This window comes from Vespa crabro, chromosome 9 (genome assembly GCF_910589235.1).
Source record: "Vespa crabro chromosome 9, iyVesCrab1.2, whole genome shotgun sequence".
NCBI lineage: Eukaryota > Metazoa > Arthropoda > Insecta > Hymenoptera > Vespidae > Vespa > Vespa crabro.
Window position 1 is genome coordinate 4,918,899 of NC_060963.1, and position 25,244 is coordinate 4,944,142.

The 25,244-nt window shown below is 33.1% G+C and overlaps 1 protein-coding gene and 1 long non-coding RNA gene across 4 annotated transcripts in view; one reads left to right on the plus strand and one right to left on the minus strand.

Moving 5' to 3' along the window:
* Window positions 1-3,964, minus strand: part of LOC124426796 (small conductance calcium-activated potassium channel protein) — a 185,502-nt gene extending 181,538 nt beyond the window's left edge. Inside the window, exons 1-2 of one of the 2 annotated variants that reach the window (XM_046968913.1) lie at window positions 3,691-3,964; window positions 2,395-3,544 (exon numbers count right to left, since the gene is read on the minus strand). The gene's annotated coding sequence lies outside the window, so the exon portion shown is untranslated. The remainder of the gene's footprint in view (window positions 1-2,394; window positions 3,545-3,690) is intronic. The other variant, XM_046968914.1, reaches the window with a different exon arrangement.
* Window positions 3,965-4,118: 154 nt separating this feature from the next.
* LOC124426799 overlaps window positions 4,119-25,244 on the plus strand; it is a 59,355-nt gene continuing 38,229 nt past the window's right edge. The window contains exons 1-4 of one of the 2 annotated variants that reach the window (XR_006942801.1): window positions 4,119-4,326; window positions 5,635-5,787; window positions 18,058-18,171; window positions 23,805-24,396. This is a non-coding gene — a long non-coding RNA (uncharacterized LOC124426799). Of the gene's footprint in view, window positions 4,327-5,634; window positions 5,788-18,057; window positions 18,172-23,804; window positions 24,397-25,244 lie in introns of those variants that run through there. The other variant, XR_006942800.1, reaches the window with a different exon arrangement.

Here is a 25,244-nt window from a genome sequence, read left to right on the forward strand (position 1 = left end):
TCCCTTCCATTTGTCTCCTGGCTAGCAAAGAGACACCCTTCGATAGGGGAGCGTCATTTCGGTAAGGGTAGAAACCTCATTCGTTTTACTTATCTGTCTTTCTACTTTTCCCTTTCTCTTTTCTTCTTCTTCATTTTTTTTTATTTCTTTTGCTTTCTCTCTCTCTCTCTCTTTCTTTCTTTCTAACTAACTAACACTTTATCTCGAGAAACGTTTCATTATTGAGTCCTTATCTCGAAACTTCGCGTGATTCGGTTGGATACGTATGGGCAATGATAGACTGTCAATAAACGATCAGCTGTTCATTTGAAACGAAATTTGAAACGGGTAATTTGATTTAAAACGAATAACGTGCATTACGAAATTTAATTGAAAGAAAAATAAAAGATAGAAATAAAGTAATAAATAAATTAATAAATAAATAAATAAAATGAATGAATGAGCTAACGAACGAATAAAGAAACCAGCAAACAAACAAACAAACAAACAAACAAATAAACAAACAAGTAAAGTTACTTCGTTTCGAAGAACGTGTACAATCAGTTTTGCGAGTCAGAGGAAACGAACGGATGTTTCGCAGTAGTCCGTAATTAACTCGTCGATATTCGCTTTACAGGAACTAGGAGGAAATACTAACTCTGACGGTGCGTGAATGCAAACGACGAATGATGACGAAAGCATAGCTGCATTTAGGAGCAAACGGTTAACGATGATCGATCGATCGGTAATTTTGTTCGGTCGCGAGATAAGCGGTCTAGTTTTCCTCCCATGTTATACGTTTACTTAAATGTATGTTTATATAAGCGGAAAAAGTCAAGGAAAAACTTGGGGAGATAAAAGAAAAAAAAGAAAAGGTGTCACGAAAGAAAAGGTGTCACGAGAGAGAGAGAGAGAGAAAGAAAGAGAGAGATCGCTTTTAAATATCCTTCCTGGTTTGATCATTCCTTTCCTGTCGTATTTTCTATTCGCGATACCATACATAGATATATACGCGTACGTACGTATCTAATAAAAAAAAGAAGAGAAAAAAAAAACCGAACGTAAATGTCATTTTGAAGATGAACATTTATTAAAGGACACAAAATGTTTTTACATGTGTGTATATGGTATATTACTCGCGTTGATACGTTTCGCTTAGATGATAATGTAAAAATGAACGATCGATAGGAGGAGGCAAGGAATGCACGAAGGAGGGGGGAGGGATGGAACGTTTATATAAACGTCAAGGTTAGACGTCTTTACATTTGCCGTTGGTACACGATAAGTTCTCGCTTTTAGTTAGCTGGAAGGAAAAAGAAAAGAAGAAAGGGAAAAAAGGAAAAGGAACAGCAAAGTTTATAGAAATAACATTGCTTAAAAATTAATGAAAGAGAATACGAGACGAGAGAGAGAAAGAGAGAGAGAGAGAGAGTTCGTTAAAGGGAGGAAAGAAGATAGAGAATTCCTCTCATCGATATTAGGTAAACTTTGCATAGTTTGACGATTGTATAATCGAACCGGATATATGTGTTACTTTTCTTTTCTATTAGCATAGAAAAAATGCTGTTTGAATCTCGGTTATATAGAGAAAAGGCTATGTCGGAGATTCAAACGTTCGATCGTATGGTCTACGCTCTTATCGACTCGAAAGCCGACGGCACACGAGAGTCACATTCTCGATGCATAGACGAGTATAATAAACATAGTTGTCGCTATTTCTTTTTTCTTTCTTTCCCTTTCGTTTTTTCTTTTTTTCTATGTTTTTTTTTCCTTTTTTTTTTTTTTTGCTTTTTTTTTTCATCGTCACTTTATTAGGAGATAGAAAAACAAAGAGAGAGCGAGAGAGAGAGAGAGATAGAGAGAAAAAAATAACAGCACCCAACACACGTGTCCTATAATTGGTGGAAAAATTTTGACGTATTACTCTTTCGATCTATTTAACCCTTCTAAATCACATCGTAATTTTAACACAAAGGTGTTTCATTCACATTTTTTTTTCCCATGATCATTGATTTTTCTTATTCGTAATTTTTCTTTTTTTTTTTTTTTTTTTTATCTTTCGTCTTTCTTTCTTATCGAGCTTCGACGAGCTTTCACGCGCGATATCGAAAGCATCGAACGAGAAGAAAAGACTAAAAGAGAGGTGAGAAAAAGAAAGAGAGAGAGAGAGAGAGAGAGAGAGAGAGAAACGAAAACGAAGTTCGCAAACGAGAGGACGTTCACCCAGGAACCGAAGGCCTTTTCCTATCTACCTCTCTTTCCCTCTCTCTCTCTCTCTCTCTCTCTCTCTCTCTCTCTGTTTTTTCATGCCCTCTTCTTCCCGCTCTTGCTTTTCTCTACCTGCATGTCGTCGAAGCACGCGCTAGCCGCGAGTCCGTCGAGCATGAGCATTGTCGGCGTTCGTTGAACTCTTACCTCAGCGTCCCTCCGTAACGAGACGGTAGCGTGCAGCCACGACGACGACGACGACTACTGCGAAGCTCGTCCATCGGCTAAACTATTTTTCTTGCCAAGCATTCCCCTTCTCCGTATCTCTTTCTCCTTCTCGTCTTTCTTCTCTTCCTCCTTCCTCTTCACCTTCCTCTTCTCCTTCTTCTTCTTTTCGTCCTTTTCTTTTCTTTTCTTTTTTTTTTTTCTGACCACCCTTTAATCCCTTTTCCAACACCTTCACCACTTCTACCCTCCCTCTTAGCTCCTACACTATTTCCTACTTTTCCTCTTTCCTTCGTTTCTTCGTAAGATCTTTTATCGTCCGACGAAATTTTCTTCCCTGACCTGCGGCAACTACACTTCGTCCGTTCACCCCTACTCTTCCTCCTCCTACTCCTCTTCCTCTTCCTTCTTCTTCTTCGTCTTCTTCCTCCTTACTCTTTCTCCTTCTTTACCAACACGTCCACCAATCCCCTCCAACACTTCTTCCTCCTCGTTCACACGACTATATACGAGTACGCGCGCGTTTAACCTCCCTTGTTTGATCGCTTTTAACCACCACCGCCGTTTACGTTTTCTTCTCTTTCTTGCAGCTTATATTTCTTTATATCCTTCCTTCTTTCTTTCCTTTCTTTCTTTCTTTCTTTCTTTCTTCTATTTTTTATTTTCCTTTATTTTCAGACAGTAACAACAAAACAACAACAACAACAACGTAGGCGACGACGACGACGTAGATGACGACGACGTAAACGAACGACGTAGACGACGACGACGACGACGACGAGTCCGCAAGCGAAGACGACGAGCACGAGGGTAACTTTGATGACGACGTATGCGTTGGCGCGCGAACTTTTCCTTTCTTTCGGGGGTTGCGCGCGCGCGCGCGCGCCCAACCGCCCTACCGCCCCGCGTACTCCCCGATTACTACAAACTACTACTACTAATTACTACGGACTACACCTAAAACTACCTACGCACTCTCCGCTTCCTCTCCTCTCTTCTTCTTCTTCTCCTTCTTCTCCTTTTCCTCCTCCTCCTGCTCTTTTTTCTTTTTCTTTATCTTTATCTTTATCTTTTTCTTCTTCTTTTTTCCCGCTTTTCCTTTTTTATCAATCCCTCTCTCCTCTTATAAATTCTGTACGTATATAATATATATATATATATATATTTTTTTTTTTTTCTTATTCGTTTATTTATTTCTCTATTTATTTGTTTGTATATATGTGTATATATATATATATAAAAAAAAGCAAATAATAATAAACAGATCGTAGCGCGTACTTAATAATACGACGCCCTTAATAATCGAATATTTTATCAATGTGTATTCCTTTCGCGATCGGGTCGGGAGAAAAAAAATTTCTCGTTGGTTCGACGACGACGAAAAACGAAATGAGAAGCGAGCGTGCGAGCGAACGAGAGGGAGAGAGAAAGAGAGAGAGAGAGAGAGAGAGAGAGAGAAAGAAAGAGAGAGAGAGAGAGAGAGAGCGAGAGAGGGGGAGAGAAAAAGAGAGCGTTCGCGCGTGGTATCGCACGAGCCGGCCGACGAGACACACCACGACAGACTAAAGCGTCGGAGGGTAGAAACGTGCTCCCATCTCTCTCTCTCTCTCTCTCTCTCTCCCTCTCTCTCTTTTTCTTTCTCTGCCCTCTCTCCCTCTTTCTCTCTCCCCCCTTCTCCCTCTCTCACTCCCCATCGACTTGCTTGCTAGCTCGCTCACTCGCTCGCACGCTCTCTCGTACGCTCGTTCGTTGGTTCGTTCCTTCCTACGTTCGTTCGTTCGTTACGTCGCGACGCCCTCGCGCGGACACGGACCGCGTCGCGACGCTCGAATGCGCCGACGCAGCAACCAACAACGACGACGACGACGACTACGACGACGACGCCGTACTATCGTTCGAGCGGGTTAACGTTCGGTCGGTGATACACGGACCTTTGCACTACATCGATCGAATGTCCTTTTCTTTCTTCTCTTCTTCGTCTTCTTTATCTTCGTCTTCTTTTTCTTCTTCTTTTCTTTTTTTTTCCTTCTCTTTCGTCTCTCTCTCTCTCTCTCTCTCTCTCTCTCTCTCTTTTTACGATAAAATTTATCATGGTACTTTTTAAATCGATCGACTTTTTTCATATGATTAATCGTTTTAACGAAATCAATTGTTAAAAGATGAGATTTATTTTGTCGATTCTTAGAGGATCTATCGTCGTTTATCATTACGTTGACACGTTCAATGTTATTGGTTATTATATGGCGATAAGTATTCCCTCAATTTATAACAATGTCTTTTTTAAAGATCTCTTTTTTAATATTTACAATAATTCACTGTATGGTATTGTATTTATTATAAGATGGTATCAGAACGTGCAAGTAATTTCCTTCGTATTTTATATATATATATATATATAAAGAAAAAAAAAAAAAGGAAAAAGCATACAAAGAAGATATAGAATCGTAGAAAATTATGATAATTTATTTCATAATCAAATTTATTAATCGTCGATAATAACGTGAACATCTCATTTAAGATATCTTATAAATATTCCTGTTACATTTTCATTTTGACCATATTCTTACAAAATTATTTCTTTTTCGATAGATAACGTGGGGTAATGTTGTTTTTATAACATCGTGAATTGATATTGTATCTGATATCGAATGAAAGAAATACCTATTCTTAAACTTCATCTATTTTGCTGAATCTGAAATCACGAAGGAGAACGATCTTCGGACATTTCGAACGAAACGAACCGGCAAAGCGTCGACATAAATTTCTCGAATAATCATAAAATATTTTCGTGCCTCTCTCTCTCTCTCTCTCTCTCTCACTCTCTCTAATTCTATCTCTATCTCTATCTCTTTTTTTAATATACGTTATAGCTATAACGTATCAGCATAAAACTCTTTTATATTTTCATCGAGAAGAAGGCACGAGTACTCTCTTTGCACCTTTTACTCATTAAATTTCATTGTTTCCAAAAGAAATTACTTTTCGTTATTCGTCATTAGTATTCGAATAACTATAATGATTCTCGATCTATATAAAGGTAAAAATATTTTTATAAAGGATGCTTGTTTGACTGAGAGAAATTCCATGAGAAATCAAACAAATCGAATGGGCGATTATTAAAATTTCCAATATCGAACGTATTCATAATAATATAATTTTTATTATTGCTATTATTATTTATTTTATTTTATTTTATTTTATTTATTTATTTTTTTGTTCTAGGAGAGGAGAAAGATCATACGGCAATAAAAAGGGAGGATGATATCGAAGCTTACTTCAGCAAATTTGTTCTATGAGTTTTATCGACAGTACTAAGCACGATCCTTCAACGTGTCTACCTCATTGGCAGAGAACAGCTTTTTCAAAAACAGACGTGTAGGTATATATATATGTGCGTGCGTAGTTTCTCTGTATTTGTGTATATATATATATATATATATATATATATATATATATATATATATATATATATATATATACACACACACACACACATGTACCGACCTCATTCAGAGTTCATGCACGATGTCCCTTTTCGTGACGAGAGCGCGCAAAGAGTGCACAACGAAAACGAACCGTAGTAGAACCACAAGAGAAAGTTTTTCGTTCAATCCACTCAAGCGTTCCTCTTATGTCTGGTACAGGAAGAGGAAACACGTTAGTTGAACGTAGTACTTGTGATATAGCAAGTATCTAGCTAGTATCTAACGACTATACTTATATCTTTTCTCTTATCTATATTTCTCTTTCCTTTTTCACGTCTAACGACCTTTTCTTTTTTCTTTCGAAATTATATATATATATATATATATATATATATATATATATATACAAACAGGGTATTCCAAAATTAATCGTTTCAATTATTTGATTAGATAAACCTTGAAATTAATAGAATAATTCATGAACAAGAGTTTTATCGATTAAAGCTTTATTTTATAATTTGATAAAAAAATATAAATAGAATATATCACATCATCTCTTTGTGTATGAGTGCGTGCGTGAGTGCGTGAGTGCGTGAATGCATATGTGTGTGTGCGTGTGTATATATAAGATTAAAATATTTAAAAGGATAATTTTTGAGGAAAAAGTATATAAATCTTAATCGTACGGCGCGCAACAACTACGTTGTCACGCGATATTTCGCGGTGAAGAGATTAAATCCTCTTGAATTTGTCTCGGAACTTTTTGGAGCGTTACGATTATTGCTGGCAAAGTTCCATGCTTTTGCTCATGTGAACCGAAAATTCTCGAGTTTGCTTTGAAATTTACCGTCGAATATTTGCGAATAAATGCAAGGAGAGAACGGATTTCATATATCGCATTACAACGGGACTTTAAAGTGTTATGGCGAAACAACGATACCTTGTTCTACGATTAAAACAATTGATTAGATTTAATTCGTAAATACTTGGAAATTAATTAACAATCTTAAAAGTATCGTGATAAGAGAGATAAGTACGCGCATAAGCTATACGTATCTATGCGTTATAACATATTTTTTCTTTCTTTCTCTTTTTGTGTTTTCTTTTGTTTTTCTTTTTTTGGCTTCTTCCATTTATTTTTTTTATTTGTTTCAAAAAAAAGTGGAAGAACAAAATCCAACATTATTTTTCGTTAAATGGTATTAAGTGGGAAGGTTTCAAATTAAAAGTTGTCGTACTATTGGTCTTCTAACGGTATGGTTAGTCGAATTACAAAGAGAAAGAGAGAGAGAGAGAGAGAGAGAGAGAGAGAGAGAGAGAGAAAGAGAGAGAGATAGGGAGAGAGAATAGCGATAAATTTGTCCGTATGAAGTTACGATAGAAATTTTCAAGTGGATGTACTCCATAACAAAGTGGTCATACGTGGACCAGCTTTTCATGATAAATTCAAATAGAACGGAGATAGGTATTTTGACAATCGATTATGCGGAAGGATCGTATATTATTTTATGACGTACGTGTCCCTCAGCTGAAACTTCCGTATAATTTTTGGAAAATATTAGAATTGACATAATAGAAAATATACATATGTCATTGATTTCTCAATAATAACGGAACACGATGCAATAACGAAGTTTATGTGTTAGCAACGAATATAATTGGCTATGCTCCAAGAACGAGGTCATTTTACTTCGCGTCAAAGTTATCCTGAACGTTAGGAATTAGATAATCGAAGGCCCCTGAATGTTCGACCGGAGGCGTTAGAGTGACAGCCCGACGATGGTTTGCATCGGTGGTTTGTCATTAAACTATTCCGACGAAATGTTCCTGGTACGAGGAGAGAGAGCCAGGTTACCAACCATTATCTACTACTTCGACTATATGCCTGTATTTTCATGTCAAACGTCAATTGCAATTAGGTATTCGCCAAAAGGAAATTATTTTGGCAATTGGGACTAAATGACCTTGTATTATGAGTCACCTGTAAAATCGTTCGTACGATGTATTTCATCGCTTTTAGTTCCTTTTTCTTTTCTTTTCATTACTTTTTTTTTTCTCTCTCTCTCTCTCTCTCTCTTTTCGTCATCTACACACTAGGTATAGAAAGTATTACTTGGAACGAAATAAAAAGCATTTTCTGATCTGCTAGTAAAAAAAGCTTGTACGTCCAACGGGAAAGAAAAAGTACGTGTCGTAGAAAGCTTGGCCGAGTCACAAGGGAGACAAAGATTTTCTAAAGTGAAGAAAATCAAAGGGAGTGCTGCAGGTAGGGAGAGGAAAAAAAGAGGAAGAAAAGAAGTGGCGGAGAAGGAGGAGGAGGAAGAGGAGGAGGAGGAGGAGGAGGTAATGGTAGTAGTCAACTGTTTGGCAAACAGTACCCAATAGATTCGAAATCGCGAGAACTTTCGACACCGGCCGAAAAGATTTATGAACGAACGTTCCTGAAAGGACTACATACGGAAGAAAAATGGAAATGTCAAGTCTCGTACTGTCCCTCGTCATGATCGTTTGTCCCTATGTGTTGGGTCAAGAAAAAGTTCACATCTATCTCTTTCTTACACAAGATTTAGGCCTACGAATTGTTAAAACTTTAAAAGAAGACTTTTGCCTTTGGGGACAGGTTACACGTGTTGTTTAAACGCGACCTAAGTGATTTCTCACGTTTCCCTTTCTTTTTTTCTTATCTCATTTTTGTTTCTAATATTTATTTTCTTGCTTTTAGGTTTTCTTTCTTTCTTTTTTCTGTTTGTTTGTTCTTTTTTTTTTTTTTTGCGAAAAGGATAGAAAAGAAAAGAAAAGAAAAGTAAAGGAAGTTACGATATCAAATGTTCCGAAAGAATTTTCTAGTTTACCAAACAATTAAATCGTTTGAACGGTGATTACATTGAAGTGAAGGGAATCAAAAAAAAAAAAAAGGAAAGAAAATAATAGGAAGAAGAAGAAGAAGAGAAGAAGAAGAAGACAAAAACGGAAAGAAAAGGGAAACCCCTTTAGAAGGAATGGGTTCATCCGATACTGATGTCAAGTCACTTCAAGAAGGAAAAGAAAAAGAAAATAAAGAAAAAGGAGAAAGGGATTGAGGAAGGGAGGGAGGTAAGTATGGGGACAGGGAAGAAATGGGGGAACGATTCCCACATGTCGTCCAGACAATTCAATTCGTTTATTTTCCTGTAGAGCACCACCAGTAGCAGCCAGCTTTAATGGATGGCGAAACTGTTATATAGATGGCGGGAGTTCCTATAGTTTCCACACTTTCGTCTTTCTTCTAGTTCTCCCATTTCCTATGTCTCGACACGACACTCGAACTCCTTTTACCCCCTATGTCGCAATCGCGTTCCACTATTCGCGAGTGGCTCTAACAAAGTCACGCGAGCGTGTAGACTGGTAAGCAGTTTGGGAATGTATCCAACAAATCGCCGTTGGTACGTGCAATGGTACCGATGCATACACACGTACACACACACACACACACATACAGTAGGACAATCTCACATAGATTTTACACATATATTCGCTTTTAATGCCTTGCATGTTCTATCTTTTCGTGGTATCTACGATCATGGGCCAGTGACCGAGCGTTAACTTCACCTTTCGAAAACTTTCTCAGCTTTTCCTGAACTCTCTCTCTCTCTCTCTTTCTCTCTCTCTCTCTCTCTCTTTCTCTCTCTTTCTCTCTCTTTCTCTCATACTTGATAAGGTAAAGCTGCGCAAAGGAAGTACGGTGACTTGCGGTGACACTTTTAATCGGGCTCTGAAATTATTAGCACCTATGGCGATAAGTAAGAGTTATATTTTGCTATCGCAAAAGAAAAATATGAGGATCTTAAGAGGATCGTAGAATTTTCTCTATTTCACGCTCACTTATGTACGATAAAGGTATGATCTTTTTTTATCACAAAGGATAAGGTCTACATATCGACGATAGATTTCTAATAGATCGTAATTCTTGGAAATACGGTAGTCGAACCTAACGAAGGCTCGCGATAAAAGCTCTCTCTCTCCTCTCTCTCTCTCTCTCTCTCCGTGAGTTATTGATTTCTTCGTTACGTCACGTTTGCCCCTTTTCCTAGCTCGTATAGCATACCCTGTAAATACCTGTCTCTATGAGTCGAATAGATTCACAGTCCTATGCGAAATTTCGATTCTTTTCTATCTACTGTTGCTAACGATCTAAATATTTTTGATAATACATTGTCATGTATTACTTGGTCAAATAGTTAGTTCGTTAGTTTGTTTGTTCGTTGTTAATTGGACGACTCATTAAGAAAATCATGCTCTCAAAAAGCGTTTAACAAAATATCCCGGGAAAGCATATAATCCGCTTGCAACTAGGAACACAAGTAGAATGCATATTATGCATAATAGGATCTTCCATTTGTAATAACGGAAAACGATGTGACGAAAAGCTTTCCATGGATTGAAAAACCACGAATAAGAGGTGTCTGGTCGCCTTGACAAGAGAGAAAAAAAAAAAAAGAAAAAAAGAGCAATTATACAGAAATTAATTACGTTTTTTTTTTTTTTTTATTTTCTCGAAACGTATTACGTGCATTGGTATATTTTTGGCTTACTTAGGCGGCGGAAGTTCTTGGGGGGGATTTCTTCCTTTACCAACTGGACTCTCGTTTGCCTCGACTCCACGCAAAACCGACAATTCCATTTCTATTTTACCCTGAAATCGTATTGTTTTATATATCGTTGATTTATCTTTGAAATGAACTTTCGTTAATACAATAAAAAATATTTTAATTAGAAAAATTGAGAGAAAGTGATTTTCATCTATCTTTGAAATACAATTCTCCTTCAGCAATATCTCATAAGACAATTCGATCATTATTAGCCATTGAATCGTTCTTCTAATTCTAAACTCATACTCTTGTAAAATTCTTAGACAAATAAGAAAAACAAAACAAAAACAAAAAAAAAAAAGAAAAAGAAAGAAAGAAAGAAAGAAAACTAAGAACCTCTAAGATCGATTGAATATCTATGAAAATGAAAAATTATTATACCGCTTGAACGTAATTAACGGTCTCGGTTCTTCGTACAAGGGGCCACCAAGCTTTGAGACGTGTCACTTTGAAAAGATTCACCATTGGCAATTTAGGCTCGAGTAATTTCATTGTACAGCTTTTTGAATTCGCGCTACCTCGTGGCATCTTTGACAAGTTTAACGTCAGTGCGCCTTAAAGAAAAAAAAAAAAAAAAAAAAAAAAAAAAGGGAAAAAAAACAAGAAAAAAAAACAAGAAATAAGAATAACGATCTTGAACGTTCGAGGCCGAAAATAGAATAGCTACGAGATACACATATATTTATCCTTGTCTGTAAGAGACGTCTAAAAGTGGTTCACAGATCATAAAATAACATCTATAAATAAATAATAGATGACATAATAAATAAATAAACTAATAAATTAATAATAATAGTAATAATAATAATAATAATAATAATAATAATAATAATAATAATAATAATAATAATAATAATAATAATAATAATAATAATAATAATAATGGTAACAACGATGACAATCATTCTCTAAAAAGAAAATTATGTCATCGTTTTATTGCTTCAAAAAAAAAAAAAAAAAAAAAGAAAAAAGAAATAAAAAAAAAATAAAATAAAAAAAAATTGGAATTTTCTTGCGAAATGACGACGAGGGGGATTAGGTATAACGATGAAGAATATTTAATTACCAAGAAAATCGTCCTTAGAAAAGTGATCGCTGTCCCAAACTTCAAGATGTAGTCTGCAAGGAAGTTTCTCCTCCGTTTCGTTTTTCGCAAAAATGGATAATTTCTTGCGAACTACTATAACGTTTTCGCTCATCGAGTAGACCAGACGGAAAACGAATCTCCAGTTAAAATTACCTTCGCCAGTTAAGGAATTATAATGAACATCGGTTTTCTGATGGTCCTCTTGAAGTATCCAACTAGAAGAAAATCGATAATGAAATTTAAGATGAAAGAAAATTAAGTGAAAAGTGATAAATTGAAAGTTTATCATTATTATTTATTTATTTATTTATTTATTTATTTATTTATTTATTTATTTATTTATTTATTTATTTATTTATTTATTTATTTATTCTTTTTTCTTTTTCCTTTTTTGTTACTTTTTTTTTTTTTTTTATTTTTCTTTTTTAATTGACACGTCAATTGATTTTATCGTCAATTGATTTATTCGTTATAAATTATACCCTTTAACATATATATCCGAGGATTTCTCTCCCGTGAGAAATTGACTTTCCATTAATGGAACATCTTCGGTATTCCAAACTATCACGCGAATTTCATATTCCTCTGGTTCAAGGGGAGTGATGTTGACCGCAGGTCTTGGGGGTAGATTTCCAACGGGAAACATGTCGACCCAAACTTCCAATCTACCCTGAAACATTGAAATATATATGGGCGTAAAACTTGTACGATGTATTTTATATATAATTCGATTCCATCGTTAGATTTAGAGTAATATTTAATTGTAAAAAGTAAAAAAAAGTTTTGCAATATTCTTGTGCCTCGTCGTAATATGATCGTAATTAAAGCGTTCTATTTTTCTTTTTTTTTTTTTCTTTCTTTCTTTTTTCACTGTAATATTATTTTACGATAGAAATATGAAGAGAAATTTGCACAGGGAAAAAAAAAGGAATACGCGCGAGCGGGCGCTTAATGTTCAAACGGTAATATAATTAAAATCAAACAAAGAACGACCTAACAGACTCTCCTTTCTTCTTTACATCCTTCCTTCCTTTCTTATTATCTTATTTCCTTGTCTCGCTTTTTCCCACGGGATAAATGATAATAAAAAGAAAAAAATATATATATATATAGGAAATGATGTGGAAGAGTTGGTTAATAAAACCTGTTCGAGGCCGGGTTTTGTAGCATTGAAAAGTGGACGTCTTTCGATGTGCTCCGGTACCAGGGCGCATCCGCAAATAGGAAAATCTTGCCATTGATGAAGCACGTTTAAAGCCATGCATTCTTCTCTGTCTGAATAAAGGTAAAATATAAGAGATCATATGTCGTTGATAATGTTGAGATTGATCAATGGATTTAACTTGATCGTGATATTATTAATTTTAATCATTTCAAGATTTAAATCACACACGACATAATATTGTCTATATTATCTAAATAAAAAAAAATTCCATGTTTCTTTTACTTTTTTTTTTAATTTTTTTTTTTTTATTTTTTTATTTTTTTGGTTAAAATTAACAAAGTTAATCTCGAATTTGTTAACTAACAAATTCCTATAAATTTCATAGTGTTGAATTGTTATAACATGTAAATAAAAACAAAGAAAAAAAAAAAAAATTCAGTTTAGAGTTTTACGCATACATTATAAGCAATAATGCAAATGTTCTTTTTCTTTTTTTAATTCAATGATTCATCTTAATCTATCACATACAGCACGAATTTTCTGTACAAATATATATATATATATATATTTATATTTATGTGTGTGTGTATATAATTTCTTTTTATTCTGTGTTGGGTCTTCTTTTTATTTTTGTTGGATACGATAAAAAATAGAATTATAATGTTCATTAATTTAATCCTTTTTTCTTTTTTTTTTTTTTTTGTTATAGTTGCATGCATACCTGTATCATTGTCGACGATCATACGAAAAGGAAATTTATGTTTTCCAATACGAACTTCTTCACGATCGTATATAGGTGTCGATAAATTGTTCTTCATGCAAAGAAAATCGAGAATTTGTGTTGGTTTCTCGCGATCTCTCCAAATGTTATAGCCAGATGTTTCGTAAGTTTTCGCCAAGCCGCACTTAGCGCGATGTCTACTATAGAATCTATTTTCGATATCGATTTGAGTTTCACCGATCAAATCGTCGGTACTAGTCGCATCGTGATCCCAGACTTGAATGGAGAGGAGGTAATCCTGAGGGAAGGTTGCTTCCAACTCGAAAACTCTGAAATTATTCAAGCGAGTCCTGATACCATAGGAAACATTAAAGGGGAAAAAAAAAAAAATAAAAAGAACACGTATATCTTGCCCATTTGTTTTCTAGAAAGATATTTGTGCTTGGTAACGTCCGACGGAACATCGAAGAAGCAGAAGGCTATTAAATTTACATTTTTTACTTTTGTTTTTCTATACGTATATTTTCTTTTTTTTTTTCTTTGTATCTTTTCGTATTAAATTCGTAAGCAATAAAAATTAAATTAGATAAGAAGGATATATGATATTTTTTTTTTTAAATAAAGTCAAATAAAAATTTAATCATACAGATTGTACGTCTAAACTCACAAGACTCGATGGTATTTGTTCTCTTACCTTCCGAAAATAGGATTAAGTTGATTAGGTATATGATTCTTCTTGTCGTTGATATAGATTTTTCCTAGGCTTATACAAAGATAAGGATCGGACTTACCGCTTAAAATATCCTTCGGGTGTAAATTGATGCCTGGATAAATGAAAAGATCTTTTTGTAATAATTTTTTTTTTTTTTTTTTTTTTTTTTTTTTTTTGATCACCTTTTATCACATAAAGTCTGACGAGAAGTTTAACTGATTGCTGAGGTGGGTAATCGTCACAGATGCCATTAACAGCATCCCTACCGTGTCTCGTTTTGCAAGATAAATTTTCTGGATGAGGCCAACGATATATAGAAATATGTCCCTGTGTAATGAAAAATTACTTTTCGAATGTTAAAAAATCGATCCTTTTTGTAGGTGAAAGGATGCCGGTTTTATTCACGGAGATAAATCGTTTCGGCGACTGGTCTCCCTTAATTTATCACTCGTTTTACTTTTGCGAATATAAAAACTTTTGGAAATATGTATTTTAATAATCCATCTTAACGTAGTCTATTATTCGTTGATTAATTAAACGATAATCGATCTGCTGTGAAAATTCGTATTATTTCGGTTGAAAGATTATTAATGATTGATGATATATCGGTAAAAATTTTTTTCAATCAAATTTGAATATCGTCAATTGTTCGTATTAATAGTAATTAAAATTTATGATAATTCTTTCTTTCTTTTTTCTTTTTCTTTTTTCTCCAAGCGAAAAATATAATTATATAAAATGAATTATTAACAATCGCTAACTTTGAATTTTCCCATGAAACCTTCAGCATCTTCGTTGAAATTTTCTGTTTTTCTTCCTTTCCATAATTTGAAAGTAGTTAGCCGATCTTGAAATCCTCCAAACTCCTCTTGCATTTCCAATTCCTCGGAATATATCTGTTATCAGTTTAGTCGAAGCAAAAGTTTTGTATAGATCATTAAGGAAGCGTACCTTGAACGTTGCTACGGATACTTTTTTTGCAGTATTCGAAGAATCGGAGAAAGAGGTGGAGATGGTAGAAGAAGGTGAAATAGTGACATGTATTTTTCTTCGTTCTTCCTAAAATATTTTTTTGGATAATTATGAAAAAATCCTTTTTGAAAACTAAAAATTAATTGTTTTTATTTCTTTATATATATACATTTGTGTTTTATTGAAAACGTTTCGGATATTCTAAATGAATAACAGACATTATTTGTAGATATTGAAAAAAATGTTTGACATCTTACAACTAAATAATACCGTATAGTATTTTTTTTTCTTTTTTTTTTTTTATATATATTGAAAATTTCAATATTACTTATTGGTTATTATGCATATGTGTTTGTTACAAAAAAAAAAAAAAGATAAATAGATAGCTTTTATTTAAAATTTTGATAAAATACTAGAATAGTTAATAAGATAATTATATTAATGTTAAATCTAAAATATAAAGTAATGTTTAGTTATTAGGCATAAAATAATTAAAAATAATTCTTCGAAGAAAGAGAGAGAAAGAGAGAGATATGTAATATGTACCTCGATGGAAGCGAAATATTTGCTCCACCAATCGAGACTGTCGTCCATTATCATCGTATCATACTTCTTCGTTTTTTTCTTTTTGATTAACTTCTTCCATTTCAATAATTTTTTCACGTGTTCGAAGAGATAAAAAATTTTTCGACGAAATCCATTCTTCGATGTTTTTTTATATTCGATCAAACCTTTACGTTCTTCTCGAATAGAATCATCAGGTAAGACATCTACGAAAGAATATGAATTATCATTGAAACAATATGAATTATAGTTGGAATTAAATAATGTCCATTGAAAAGAAGGGATAAAAATTCTAACATAGATTTATTTATATTTCTTTTTTTATTTTCATCAAAATCATATTTATTTTATATATATATATATATATATATATATATATATATATATATATACTTTTTTTTTCTTCATTCCTTTTTATTTCTTCAAATCGCTTGAAAAGACGTTAACTCGATCGTTTCTACGAGAATAAAAGAAGAAAAAGAAAATTTCTTTTCTTATCTCTTATCGTATCTCGTACGGTGATTTGAGGATTCAGCGAAAATCGTTTCCATGGAAAATCCAACGAAAATTTTCACGAGGGTCGCGTCTTTTATATGTGTGTTTTTTCTATCTTTCTCTATTACTCTCTCTCTCTCTCTCTCTCTTTTTCTCTCTCTCTTTCTTTTTTCCTGAGAACGATTCGAAGCGTTGTTACTCGTACGTATGTACGTACGTACGTACGTACGTACGTACATAGCTCTCGAACGTTAACATCGTAAAATCATGGTTCTGCTATGGCAGCCAGACGGTAGCTTGGCAAGCGATCAAAGGCTTTACTCTGTTAGAATTTCTATCCCCTGAACGATTTAGATTATCCGTTGCGACGTTCTCTCTCTCTCTCTCTCTCTCTCTTTCTCTCTTACACGGTAGCTGTTTAACGGTAATAGCTTTCCAAGGAAATCTTCGTTCTGATTTCGTTTCGTATATTTGTGCTCTATAATCTTCTTCAGTTATTAATTGTTCCAGAAACACATAGACTGTGGGAATATTACTGATACCAACGTATTTGAAGCATCCAAATCCACGTGAGTCGTATACTCGTATAGTCATGCACGGATAATACTCCTTGAGTTCTGGCATCTCCTTGAAACATTATCAAATGAAATTTCGTCGCTTAGGGGAAAAAAGAATTAATGAACTTTCCGATTGATATATATATATATATATATGATCATCGACTTTATTGGCCTACTTCTCATATCATTTCATTGGTATAATATATATATATATATATATATATATATATATATATATATATACATACATAAACACACACACATATATATATGTATTCCATCAGCTGTTCGAGATTTTTTTAACGAGATGGAACAAAACTGCTCGTTAAATTTTCCCGATAAGCAAAGTATCATGTATCTATTATTCTTCCCAATGACATTTTTCGTAGGTCACTCTTTGCATCTATTATATACGTTGAAAATATTTTTCATGTAGTATTTTTTTGACGGCAATACTCGTTAACGAGGTATACGACGTGAGAGGCCAATATCGATCATCGTTTGACGGACTGGATGACATGCGAGCTCAGAACAAAATTATTCATCATGTTCTGCATTTTCTATAAGTTGTGACGATAGTGTTGTTATACATATATATATATATATATATATATATATATATATATATAGATATATAGATATATATATATATATTTTTTCTTTTTAGTTTTTTTTCATTTAACACATTCGTTGCCGACACCAATTGACGAATTCTATGACATGATACGTATGACATCGTTTGGTATCATCGATTGTATCAATTCAATAAAAAAAAAAAAAAAAAAAATATATATATATATATATATATATATATATATATATATATATATAAAGCGCTTCTAGCGATGATATTTTTTTCTTTATAGAAACGTAACGAATGTGTTGATGGTATTACGAGAATTATATTATAAAAAAAGAAATTTATTACCAAATTCACCATGACACGAGGATCCTCAAAATTATTAAATTCTTTAGCATTTTCCATGACCTGTGACTTTATGACCACACCGGCACATTCAATTACTATTCTTGGTTTATACACAGGTACGTAATGAAGATTTTTTATATCTCGTACGCCCCAAAAAATCACCTCCATCCTGTAACTCGCCATTTTTGGTCTAATATACGGTGGGATGTTGCATTTTTCTTCTTTCAAACGTACATCAATCATATCCGTTTCTTCCATCTAAGTATCATAGATTATACACACATACACATACACATACACACACACATATATATATATATATATATCTTATTATATTTGTCTTTATGAGATATAAGTATATGTGAATAATAATATAACTTATTGTTAGGTAGAACTTCTCCTTCGTTTACCTCGACAAGTTCGAAAGCAGCCAAAATGGAACCGATATAATCCTTCCTCGATTGAAATCTGTACCATTCGAGTTTCGGCAGGAAATCTGGTGGTAAGTAAGTTTCTGTGGAGAGTTTAACTAATGGAACGGCAATGCACCTTCCGCAAAACTCTTTCATACCCTGTGGTTTGTGAGAGAAAAATTCGAAAGGGAATTTGAAACGAATAGAGAAATCCATCTGGCTTTACTTTAAATTGAACGGAGCTTCAAAACGAAGTATCTGGTGGTAGTCCGATAAATAAGTTCACAAACAGTCTTTCCTACTTTCTAATGCATACTTAAATCGTTTAACTTTCGAAACTCACACAGATGTCCCGATCGAAGATCTGTAGAACTATTCTCGGTGGCATAATTTTAATGTATTCTTTAGTCCCATGAATTTTAACTATCGGAAATATCAAACTTTCGTCCCATAACGGATCCAAACTTTGACGTATGACCTGTTTTCGTAATTATTTAAAAATGGATCGATATAAAAACATTCCTTTTCGTTTCATTCTTAATTTGATTCGTTGTGCATTATGTCAACGTTAAATTTCAATGGACTTAAAGTTATCATTCACTCACACTTGTCGTCAAAGTGTGCCCAAGAAACGTAACATGTACGAACGGATCTAACAATGCGGATGCATCCATACCAGGCTCGAATTGTCCTTGAAAAATATGTGCCCGTAGTTGAAAGGACTGCAATGCAGACGATTCTTTGCATTTTCGAATAGCCTCGTTGTGTTATTGCAGTTATTAATATTCGTCTACCGTATTATCGATGTTTACAATATATATTATATTACATACTTAATTCACGTATTTTCATTCATATAAAATTACGTGATTTATATATGTTATTACAATTACAATAATACGTGGAAGAAAATTTGATGATATTAATCAAGCATTTATATGTTTGATAATTAATTTGGAAAATATTGGGATTGAAAATATTTTGAATTTTTTAATAGCCATCAAGAAATTAATGTTTTAAATGTAAATTTGCAAGTCAATTGGCCAGATAAAAGATATAATCATATGCATCAAATGAAATAAATTCTATATAATTATTATCGATAACATTTATAAAGAACATTAGAATTTGTTAATGAATAATTTCGTTTCATATTAAAAAATTAAAATTAAAAAAATTATATATGTATATATATATATATTTTTTTTTTAAACGGACATTACTTTTTTCTCATTCTTATATAATTTATATGATATATATTAATTAATTTCTCTCTCTCTCTCTCTCTCTCTCTCTCTCTCTCTCTCTCTCTCTATCCATCTATTAAAAAATTCCAATGATTCAATTTCAATTAGTATTGAAATATAATACTTTGTTAGGTAATACTTTGTTTATATATAACTTAGTAAGTACACTTAACTCGTTAATTGACTAACAATGAGACAAAAGAAAAAAAGAAAAAAAAAAAAAAGAAAGAAAGAGGATTAAATGTTGAGAGTATATTTACCGAGGATCGATCATATTCAAAATACTTTGGAAAGACGTCGATGGGTTCCCCACGGTCCGAGATTATATAGCCTGGAGGTATCGAGCTCCAACAGGAGGCTATGAACTTAGCGTTACCAAGCCAGATAAAGAGTTCAATTTTGCAAGCACAAAGATCGATCGTTTCTCCTGACTCCATATCATTCTTAGGATTCTTCGGGAAGACGTTAATACATTGTCCACATTCCACGCCTCTTTCTGGGCTCTCCTCAGAGTAAATAATCCGTTCGGCTGGTAATTCGACGTAAGCAACGCGTTTCGAACCTGCCAGCATCCAAAGGAAAACACGTGGAAGACCATCTTGCGGCTGTGTCCATGTAAAATAATCCATGAAACAAAAAAAGAGATTAAAATTTTTATTTTTATAGGATGGTTTAGAGGGACAAACAAAAAAGAATAAAAAAAAAAAAAAAAAGAAAAAAGAGAAAAAGAATTAAATCAAATAAATGTATAAATCATAGTAGAGAATAGAGATAGAAGAGAAGAGACGGATGAATTCTCTCGAACAAACCGCACGAAATTCGATTAATCTCGATAGAGAGAGAGGGGGGGGGAAGACAGAAACAGAAAGAGAGAGAACGAGAGAGAGAGAGAGAGAGAGAGAGAGACAGAGGCCAAACGAGATTCGAGCTAGTCCAGGCTACGAAAATATCAAAAAGGCGAAAGAGAGAGACCATTGACCGTCTCTCGTTCGTTCTAATCGAATCGAGCGAGTTCGTCGCCTAATTTCCCGTCCGTCGCTCTACTCTACCTATTTCTACATCTCGTTGAGTTCACCGACCTCCTCGAAGCGAATTATATTTCTCACTATCGATTTAATCTTTCGAGATGATTATATCGTCTCCGGATATCGTTCTACTTCAGTCAAAACTTATACGTAATTATAACTTTCTTAATAGTTATAACATCAGAATATACCTCCCCCCCCACCACCACCACCACCATCACCACCCCCCGCTCGCAGTAAATTTATTTCTCTTTTTGGTTTCTTTACTTCTTTTTTTTTTTTTTTTACCATATGGCATAAAAGTCCTTCTTTTTTGATTCTTCTTTATTTTTTTTTGTTTTGGTTTTTATTTTCTTCTTATATTTATCGTTTGTCTCAGTATATTTATTACGATTAATTACTTACGTCCTCGCAAAGTACCCGTAGTTCTCGCAAATATTGATAAGCATGCATCATGGCTATTTCGATGTAATGGTTGTTAGGAATTTCACCGTCTATTTTGATTCTCCGGAGAATATCGTCGATTTGCTTACTGCATAGATTCGCTCGATGTCGATCCAATTTGATCATACCATTAATCTCCTCGTAATATCGATCATCGTCCAACGTATGCAAATAATGCTGGCAATGGTACTTGAACGTTCGAATAGCTTTATTGTATATCTCATATGCTTTAGGATTTTTCATGGCAGTTAAAGTTCCAACTTCTTTGAGTTTCATCTCCTAAAATTGAATTAGAACAACTCATTGAATCTTAATAACGTCGTTGACTTTTAGATCGGACGATTTTCTTTATCATTCAAGAATTAATCGATTTATCCTTTTGAAAGTGAACATTCGTAAACATTGCAAAAGAAAAAAAAATATATATCGGAACGAGTTATTTCAATAAACTCGATGAATAGATCAAAATGTTCAAGAAAACCTATTTCGAATTTGTTGTGATATTATGGAAAAAAAAAAAAAAAATAAAAGAAAAAAGATTATAACCAGATCTTTATTATTTATTTTTATCATTATCAAATTTATTTTCAAAAAAAAAAGAAAAGAAAAAAAAAATAATGACTCACGAGGAAATTAACGATGAAACGAAGATTGTTAATGTTGAACATTCTACGCTCGAAGTTAGGCCACCAAGATCTGACATAGATGCAAGGCTTTTTAGATCCCAATGGCAAGTAATTGTATTTCCCATCAAAAGTTCCTGTTGTTCTTCGTACAGTTTGATTTTGAAAATCTTTATGTTTCCTTGGTATCATGCTCATTCTCTGTTCTATTATATTAAAAAAAAAGTCACGTTTTTATGTCTTTATGGAATTGTAAGCTTCTCGAATGACGAATAAATTAACCTTGAGTATAGTCATTGTCGTCTTCGTCTTTATCGTTGTCCTCGTTCTCATTCTCTAGATCACATTGATCACGTGAAAATCTACGATTTCCGACATTACCAATACTCAATTCAAAGACTATTGATTTTTTTGCGAATCGACGTCGATCGATCATGCATACGTCGTAGACTATACCAAACAATATGTATTCCTCGACTTTCCATAAATTTTTCTAAGAGAATATAAAATAATTTCACTAAGTCCAAACTTTTATGTCATTCCCAAAAGAAGCGAGATATCGACATTAATATTTCATTATATTCAACTTTCTAAGAACTTTCCGTTGATCTGACCTTCTTATAAATATATAATTTAATTATCAACAAAGTTAATAATAAACTTTTCATTGGTGTTTCTATTTTAAATAAGTACCTTAGATGTAGTAGTTCAAAGAAATTAATTTAACTTTTATCGAATGTCAACCGTGACCAATTGTCGATTATATCGAAAGTTTCCTTATCGACCGAACGAATCAAAAACTTTTTATTATAACAAATTTTGCAATATTCTCGAAAGTTTTCTAACACGTATATTGAAAATGAAAAGATCGATCGATAATCTATAATTTATTAAATAATTATTATTAACGATCAATCGTGTATATATATATACACGTGTGTATATATATATACATAACAATCATTTATCCATTAAGTTAGAAATTGATAAGAAGAAGAGAAAAATAAAAATATGAAAAAGAAATACTATTTTATCGAAACAATCGAAAAAGAGAATGAAGAGGAAGACAAAAGAAAAAAGAAAAAGAATAGGAAAGAAGAGAAGAGAGAAGGAGAAAGAAAAACGTTAACCGACTTCGATAATGGGAGCTGCCGGTTCTGTTTCAATGCCAATTTTGGATGATGTTTCGGGGTCATCCATTTCGGTTTTTAGAGATAAGAGCACTCTTCCTCGATAAAAAGGAAGGGACGACAACGAACAGATGTTCCTTCCCTCTCTATTTGAACCATAGAAATGAAGAAAAGATGGTCCGTATGTTGGCAGAAATCCTGTCGGATGAAAATTCACTTTCATCTACTTTCTATCTCATTTATTATGATAATTATATCTAATACATTGTTTTTTTTTTTTTTTTGTTTCCTTTTCCAACAAAACAGATACTTTTTGGAAAAGTACGCTGTCTTAAAGAAAAGAAAAAAAAAAAAAAGAAGTACTTAAAGGAAAAGTATTCTATCAATAAAACATTTAAATAATTTTCTTTTTTTTTTTTTTTTTTTTTTTTTTTTTACCATACTCTCCGTAATTCGAAATTAGACGAATGTGAATGGAACGTGTGGCTATAGTACGTGTACGACAACCATCGATTCGATGTTTTATCGTTATTTTAATCCGACGACAGAAGGAAGGAAAGATTTCTTTGAATATGATCTTCTCATTAAATCTTGGTGTACACGTTCGCCATAAAATTCTCGTGTTACCCTTAATGATAATAATCATATTTATCCAAGAATCGTGTAAGATGATTGTAAACATTTATTTAACGATGTAATATATACATATATATACATATATATACATATATATATATACCTTCATTCCAGCAAACGATATCTGTATGTAAGGATTTATACCTCCTGTATCACCGAAACTACAGAGACTCGTCATATTCGGTAAACCATCGGCACGATACACGGTAAAAATATATTGAGCTCGTTGAGTGAAAAGCAATGATTCGCCGCCAATAGGAAGTAATAAATTGCTGAAATCAAAATCAATAATCAATCGTCGAAGGTATAATTTGATCGAAAACAAAAAAAAAAAAAAGAAAAAAAAAGATGAAAAACAACGAGCCTCTTATATATTCTTTCAAAATGTCTGAGAAAAAGTTCTATGACTTTTCCCACGATCATCGTTTTGTAAGATCTTTTATTTATTTATTTTTTTCTTTTCTTTTTTTATTTTATTTTATGACCCTTCAAAACACAGATTCAAATTTATATAATATATTACCCTTTGATTATTATTTAATCTCCTTACCTCTCTATATCATCCTCACCCTCCGTTTCCGGATAAACTCGAACTTTCTCACCTCTTGCTTTTACAGATATGTTACACTTGACGTATCCTTTGGCTTCGCTCGATAAACTTTTCGGATCGGTGAGCATCGCCCATTTGTGGTGATACTGATGATCTATTAAAAAGGACGCGTTAAAAGTCTTATCCATTTTCCTTTCGATCGAATATTGAATCAATTCTCTAACATCATTATTTATTACTTTCGATCTTCTTGAATCGATATAAGTTGGGTTAAGCTTTTCAAAATATCATTAGGAGGTTATTTTACAATTATTTTTGCTTGAAAAATTGAAATGTAATAAACAATGAAATATATTAATTAAACGTAATAATTCATTATACCTGGTTGTTCCCATACTGCCTCGACATCTAGTATAGTACTTCCATAGAACTTAAATTGCCGTAAATAGTTTCTCAAGTATACGGCTATTGTGATCCTCGTAGAAAGGAATGTTTCAAAGTCCCCGATAAAATCGAAAACAAAATACTATGGATATTTATTATATCACGATATGGATTATTTCATTAAATGATATCTCATTAATCCTTACCTCGTTATAAATTGGACAATCCGTACCTTCCTGTACTTTAGTTTTTTTCTTTTTTTTACCTAATTTGACTATTACCATTGAATTAGCCAATTGTTGCAAATGTTTCGCCTCTATTATATTCACGCATAAATGATAATTCGATTTCTTCATGTTACAATTAAAATTACTTTGATCGTCGATAGATATGTATATGTACGATTACGAAAACATTTTTTTTTTTTAAGTCGACCAGACTCATTCGATTATACGGGGTGTATCTTATTTCTTTTTTCTTTAACAAGTTTTTGTTTCGTTCCTTTTTTTTTGGTCATTACTTCTTTTGTTACATAATTTATCGTTGAAAGTAAGTATTAAAAATTAAACGTTAAAAAATTTTCAAAATAAATTTATAAGATGGATACTCTTATAATTGAATTGTATATCCTTCGGATGCGTGTCGAATTAATAAATTTTTGTATCATTAAAATAAATAGGATTAATTTTGAAACAGCCTGTATTACGTAAAGCCATTTCAATTTCCCTCCCTTGATCGGCAGAATAGAAATAGTATTATATGACTCGCGGACTATTCTCTAATGTCGCGTCATACGTGTACGTGAAAATGGTTCTTACATCGATCGACCTACAAAATGACCATCGCGATTTAACGTACAACGCTCGTTCTTTTTTATCTTTTCTTTAATATCAAAGAACGATATAGATTCGACTTAAGTCTGTTGTGTTCCGTTCATCATCTTTCGTTCGAAACATCGTGTGACTTCAGCAGCGACAATTACGGACAAAATATGTACTAAAAGCGCATGAGGGGAAATATTGTCTCCGTCATACACCTATCGCCCTATCGTATCAGTCTATATTTGTGTAGGTTATACCATTCTCCCATGCGTAACATAACAATCGAATTAATATGGATTAGA